The following is a 7,509-nucleotide window of genomic DNA, read 5'->3' on the forward strand; positions in this document are numbered from 1 at the left end:
CTGACACCCACATGACCATAGAGATGCACACAAGCCCCATACTCAGCGACATATACACATGGAGACCAACACATAAAGAAAAAGAAAGAGCCAATGATGCACACTACCGGAGAGACAGACACACGCATTTGATTTTGATGTATTGTGTGAATGAACGCATTCATTTCCCATCGAATGATGGACATATTTTTTTGGTAAATTCTTGGTATTTTGTTGTTATGAATAAAAAATGTGAAGGTTGCAGCTGTGGGTTTTTGAATTCATAATCAGGACCTTGCAAAATTGCATGTTTGAATAAAATATTTGGCTGATTTTTCTCCTCCCAGACTCATTGGAGGCTCGGAGGTGTCAGTCAGAGAGAACTTGTATTGTCAGGCATCAGCGTGGAGTATCCGGGCTGTGGGTCGGATATCAATCCAAATTCCGTATCCACTCCTTGTCGACTTTCTTTTGGACTTCCGTCACAGCTGTACGCGATTGGTGCGATCCGCCCGGGACAAAGGGCAGGAGTGCAGAGACGTAAACGTGGGAGAGATGCTGAGTGAGTGGCCCAGCCCTCCCCTGAGCAGGACGGGGAGCACCAGTCCTCCTCTCTGCTCCGAGCCGCTTCCCCCCGGCCCTCAGCCATTTTGAAGAGAGGAAAAAGTGGCTTTTCTTTCTCTTCTCCCTCTCTTGCTACGTGGCACAGCTTTGGAAAAGGCTTTGGCGGCAGAGAAGGCACACTTTTCCGTTTTGGAGCTTAAATTCACTCACAAACTTCTTTCGTTTTTCACGTCTTTTTTTTCCACAAATTCTTTTCCTGAGCTGCTCTCTGCACTTTCAAACCACGCCGGTGCCTTGTCGGACTTTTGCCTCCCCGAGTTACTTTTTCTTTTTTTGTTTAATTCGGAGGGATTTGTCTAAATACTAGCAATAAAAGTGGCAGAGCTGCAGCCAAAGATCCTGCTGTGATCCAGCAGAAAAAAGGAGAGAAAACACCAGCCTTTCCTTTTGCTTGGTCACAAATTCCAATCTGTGTGCTGGCTGCCCAGAGCTGCCACTCCTCCTCATCCATGCTCAACCCTTTGCCATTGCTCTTGCCATAGCTCTTTTTTAGAGGGCGATTAGAGGTATTTGCATCGAAAATATCGGGACAGGACTCTGGAGAAACTAGGAAAGACTCTTTGTTTAGTTCTCATTTATGAAATTACACTACATTGGCGATTATTTTTCTCAGGTTTTTATCCGCTTTACCGATCCGCTCAAGTAGCACGTGCTATCAAGTGTGTGGTTTCATTCGCCTCATTTTGCCGTTCTTGCTAATTTGTCATGTTTTTTGTTTGCTTTTTAAAGGTTTTCTGGCCGGTGCCTCGGCGTTGGACGAATGTGCTCCACAATCCTGTTGCCATCGGTGACCACCCATGTCCACGCTGGTCCGGATTGGTATGTTGGCACTTCTCTTGTTAGCTCTCTGGAGTTCACAACAAGTGGCTCAGTGCATGTACATTTGTCTACCTGCAGTTTCTGATGAGTTGACACTCTTTTCATTGCTATCATACATTTCAGTGATTTAATAAAATGTGAAATAATTTTCAGTTATTATCCATAGCCGATCTTTATTACATTGATATTTTTGCCAGTAAATGTACCCTGTGTTTTTGATGATTTTTAAGTTATTTAGTTTTTATCATGTTACGACAGCGCGTATGTTAAAGTACATTTTGTATTTGATCGCTTTATATTTTATCGCCCTTTGTCTTTTTTTTTTTAAAGTTCCAATCACATTTTTCACTGCTCAAATTGATACTCTGGTTTTCTGTCTTGTTCTTTCAATTGTTTTCTGTAGAATCATAATTTAAATTAGTAATGTGATTGTTTCATTAAGAATGATAAATTGTATCCGGAGCATGACAAAACATATTTTTGCACCTTATGATGTGAATTGTCATCTTCTCAGCTGTTTATCTTGTTGTTTGCTTTTTTGTTTTCAATCCATTCAGTTAATAATCACCCTTAGTAGCTTGAAATTGTACAGCTTTTCTGGTTAAAAATCTAATTTGCTGCATATGTAATGTCAGTTGTTTTATTGGGTCAATCAGTATCATTGTTGCCCTCTTTATTTTTTTACCAGAATAAAAATGCCACGCGATTGAAAAGTTAAGAAAATTCAAGGCTTATAATTCATTCATTCATTCATAAGCTTTTTAATGCATTTAGCACAGAATGCGATTTTATTTGCTTTTTTCTAGCAACTTTTTTCATCCCTCCATGTTGAAAACAGATCTTGTGAACTCCGCAGCAACAGAGTGAGCGACAAATGAAACTCACTCAGTGTTGAATGTCATTTTTGTGCTCTTTGTCTTGTGAAGTTAGTGTCCGATCGGTTTTTGGTTCTGATTCCACAAAGCCAGCTGCCACAAACCCGTAGATCCGAACTTGTGATGACTGAGTGCACAAGCTCGTATCTATAGGTCTGTGTCTCCCTGGCACACACAACAGCCAGTGTCAGAAAAAGGTGACGTGTGAGGAAACATACTGTGTGGATTTATATGCATCATGGAAATTATAATTTAAAAAAGGGCTGATATCATTATAAGAAGAAAAAGAAAATTAAAAATGTGATAATACTGCTGGAAAATGTATAAGATTCTTGCTAAATTCAAACGCAGAAAGAATATTATATTACTGTCCAAATGAAATGAAAGAAGAAAAAAAAAGTACGATAGCACTATTGAAATTTGCTGACCTCGCAAAACAAATAATAAGACGAAAAAAAATCTCATAAGGGAATTTATTTGATTGTTACTACAAATATATGATTTTGTTGTTGTAATTAATTAATAAATAACCAATGTTGGACAAATCTTGGATTTCACATTGCGGCAGTAGTGTAAATGTTGGGTATGAATATTTGTGAAAATGCTGTTAATGTAGACTTGTGTGTGCTAAAACGTGAAGCTACAATCTGAAATAGACAATGGCAATGGCAATCCTTGCATTCCTATTTAATATAATTGACTGAAAATATTAATAGGAAAAGCTGAAACAACAGAATATACAGCAGAATATACGTGTAAATAATAAGAAAGAAAAATACATTAAAGCATATTGAAATAAAAAAAACGTGTCTAACTTTCACTGAAAGTTGTATTCACATTAAAATTTAAGTGAAAAAAAAATTAGAAGTGGCAAATGAAACCTCCAACAAAATGATGAAGAGAAAGAGCGTGTAATTAAAAATGCTCTTCTCCTCAGTTGCTCAAAAGACCGCAGGTAAATTGAGTGGTCTCACTTGTTCCAAATATTTGCTCAGTCTGTTAGATAACACAGCTTTGAAATATTTCTTATATAATAATCAGACTTTATTTTTGGAAGTAAACACTGTCACAATGTTGAGTGAGACGCCGCTCTGTCTGGTGGTTGCAATGTCTGCTCCAGTGCTCCACAGGCTGAGGTAGTAGGTTGTATAGTTGAGAGTGACACCACAGGAGATAACTGTACAGCCTCCTAGCTTTCCCTGAGGAAACACTTCTCGACCCGGACATTCATCTGCCACCGTCCCTCTGACGCCAGCAGTCTTCCCAAATCACCCAGAAAATATCCTCATCCTGGAACAAACTTTCAAAATTGTCTTCCATGTGACAACAGGCGAAACAATCAGAGACGTGACAGAAATGTTGTGTAAATTGGGCAAAACATAGCGTGGCGGCGGCGTTTGTGTTGCTGTAATGAAAGAGACGCCGCTGTAGGGAGACACGCCGCAGCCACAGGGGGAACGTCTCGGCCAATTAGGTCGGAAAGTTCACTGGCGCTCTGACAAACGTTTACGATCTGCGTTGAACAAACAGTGGCAATCAAAAGACACGGTAGATGTTTTGAGTTGCGTGATGCACCTGCTTATCTGTTGCTGAGTGTTTGGGGTGAAAAGGCTCCTTTACTAGTCGCTGGTTGGATCTGGGGTTCGTTTTTCTTCAAACATGTTTCTGCTTTTATGTATGCATCGAATAAACATGCAGCTAGGACAGCATAATAACTAGAATATGTCCATGAGCAACATTGTTTACCTACCTTTACATTAGCTTTACAAAATCATTTTGCTCTTAGATTAGCTTTTTTATCTTCGCTTTGTATGAGTAGTAATATTTTTTAACTCGATAGTGCCGTTTTATCTCCAAGTCTGCCTGGGTTAAGGTCATTAGATCCCGAAAAAAACTGGGTCCCGAAGTCACCCTGTGCTGTGTTGTGGCAGCTCGATCACTGTTAAAAGAGACCTCAGCGGTGTGCTTGCTGTCCTGAGTCGTTAATCTTGAATACAGCTTTCCCCTCAGCTCGGACTAACATCGCACGTAGCACCTTGAAGTGACCCATTCACACACAATCACAGGGTTTGGTGATGTCTCTGTGTTGTGTTTATATCTTCCCATTTAATTCGCTCCAAGCAAAAACATGCTACACATCTGAAACAAATGAGTATTAGAACTGTGAGTATGTAAGTATCCATGAAAGCCAATGAAAGAGTTGTATGATGTGTTTGTATAATGTAGCCATTAGCTCACAGATGCTGTCATGCTACGTAAACATCAGCTGTTTCTTTGGTCAAGTTATTTCCAAGATGGCACTTCAAACCTTGCGTCTCTTGGGTCTTCTCTGACTTCAGAGACACACAAGAGTCACTGGTTTTACTTAAAGGAGAACTCATGTTGTAATCATTTCTGGGTGATAGAGAGCTGTTGGGGGAATTAGACAGCAGGTTATGCAGAATGTCCAGAGATTGCCTGTGCTGTGCTCTAGATTAGGGGTCAACCCAGGGGTTCCTTGGGTTTGAGGCAGACAGCGGTTGTACTGTTCAACTAAATTCGATCCTCTGAAATGGTGTGGTGAATGTGATCAACGTTTTGCTGGAGTCGGTGTAGGGATGGCTCCTGTGTTTGGCTTGCTCTTCCAGTGACAAGCACGCACGGAAAGAACATTTTTTTCTGACCTGAAATTAAATGGAAAACAACTTAACAGCTCCTGGATTAGAAGACAAAGATTGAGCAGTGTCAAGGCTTTGGGTCGTCAGCTGCGCGCTGTGTTTCTCCACAGTTGTTTTCAGACTATTGCAGAAATGTGTAGCATTTAAAACATGTCCCAGCCTTGTTGCTTATTCTGCGTATACGCTCTGCATAACCAGCCACTCAGTGTAGAACAGAGACGAGTTACCATTCACATGCGTCCAGTAAAGCAGCACTGAAACGGTGACAGTCACATAACCTGTGGTCTAAATGTACCATGATAAGGCCATGAAATTCTGAGTCAAGGAGAGATTCTGAGGCATGTTTGATGGTATGTCACGGTACTGCCACAAAATGGCGTCCCGTGCTTTCTAGCGTCTGTGAGTGGAAGTTTTTCTGTCCACTTCTATCTCTTGCTGTTTATTTGTGGCTACTTTTCTCCAGCACTTTGTTCTTCAGAGAGTCTTCTGTGTTTCAGCATATGTGGCCCACCCCTCATACACATCATTAAACCGGGCACCCAAATACACATGGGAAAACAACTCTTAACAGCACCTTGAATTGCTGTGATGATGGAGTAGTGTTAATACACAAACATACCTGTATACAAATTCACCAAAATGTGATTAGCTGTAATAGTTTAATGATCTCATTTAAGCTTTTATCGTGTGGCCTTTGAGCATGAGCAGCGCAGGACTTTGTCAACAGATATAATCACCCAAAAAGCCTTTGTTTTAAAAGCTTCTGATGCCTATTACTCATCAGACTTTGGTGTAAAAAGGACTGGAGGTTTGTGAGGAGGTTGTGTATCGGCGTGTGAGCAGATGTGTCGAGCAAGGAGTGGCGTGGTGATGAAAGACTGTTTCCACTTAAACTCTTCGTTTTCTGTCCCAAGGCCACGGAGTTCAGTGTAGGTGGGGAAGCTTGGTGGGCCAGAATAAAGCGGGGGCCCTCGGTACAGGGTAGTTCTTGCAATCCCAAAGAGTGAAACCTCCCCTCCCAGTCCACCTACTTCTTCTGGCTGCTTAATTATCTTCTGTCTGCGAGATATTTTGTTGTGACCATGGGGGCACTGTGTTACAGTACACAGCAGGGGGGCTTACAGTAGCTGTCCCTGCTGACCCAGCCACCCAACCAGCCCGCTCTGGAATCTTAAGAGAAAGGCTTTTGGCTTGATGAAAAGAGAATCTGGGAAAGTTGTGTGTAGCTGAGCGTTGTCTGTGTCACCCACCGTCAGTGTCTCCGGTGAAGACTGGCAGTAAAAACTTGATTTTGTTACACTGAGATTAAAGGAACACAGCCGTCGTCGCCCTGAGCTGCATGTGATGCGATGAGACAGCGCAGCATGTGATGTCTATGACCCCGAGAAGTCTGTTTTCGTGAGCATGGAACAGGAAACGTGTCTTTTACCAGTTGGAAAATGTCACAATCTGCTGAGTGTCTTGTTTCACCTGCACAGTCCTAAATGCTGCCATCAGGAGGACACTAATGTCAAAGACATTGTCAGTGTTGTCATGACAGGTTCACTGGCATCAGTACATCGGATCAGCAGGAGAGTTGAGAATACACCAGGGGATCATGCAACTTTACTCCACTGTGCTTTGCACTGGCCACTGTTACTTATCACAGTACTTATAGCAGTATTTAAATCATGTACAGCCTTCTAGCTCTCCATTTTCGCACCAAATTCAAATCTATCCCCTGTTTTCATTTTGTCTAGTTTATTACTGGAATGTGGCGGGCTTTGTTGTATTGGTAGCCTCACGCATTGTTTTCTTATCAATTTTATTTCGGGGTTAAATTGTGGAGGTGTGAGGCGATTGCAGTAAGTGCTCTCAGATGTAGTTTTGTGTAACAAAAAAGGTGCCGACAATGTTGTGCTGATGATCCAAATACGATCAATAACTGAAACCATTATTGAGAAACAGCAAAAAAAAAAATTCTGCGGGAGGCAGTTTTTGTCAAGGTGGCCACCTTAGCAACGTAGCTCTGAGGAAAACCCTGCTTTGAGCTCAAGTACCTGAGAAGATCACAACAAACTCCCATGAAATTCTGAGGAAATTCCGACAATTGGACGAGGGACGGATGACTACATTTTGGTAGAGTTCTGGATCTAGGAACTCTTTGTGAATTCACTGTGAGGACCTTAAAGAAGGCACATTCTTGGTCTCGTGGTCGTCTCTTTGTCTGGTGAAGGTCCGCGTTCTCTGAGTGCTTTTCCAGCTGAAAAGTGTTTTTAGAGAGTAGTTAGCATTTCATGTGTTCTGGCAATATTAATGTGCTATTAAAGTTTTGGCTCTTGAGGTATTTCAGAATTTGTTTTAGTGAGACTTTATTATGAGGAGTATACTGTATTCTTCAAGGCAGCTGAAGCTAGAGTTTCTTTCTGTGCTCTCTGAAGCCTTCAAATGAGCCATCCTCTACCAAACCCTCTCATAGAACCACCCCAGAAATCCGTGGAACACACTGTTAATCTCTTCGGTCGTTGACATGTTGAATGCAGTCCGTTTTTTACTAATACAGACTTCTGAGTTCC

Source organism: Synchiropus splendidus, chromosome 17 (assembly GCF_027744825.2).
Source record: "Synchiropus splendidus isolate RoL2022-P1 chromosome 17, RoL_Sspl_1.0, whole genome shotgun sequence".
NCBI classification, from domain to species: Eukaryota; Metazoa; Chordata; class Actinopteri; order Syngnathiformes; family Callionymidae; genus Synchiropus; species Synchiropus splendidus.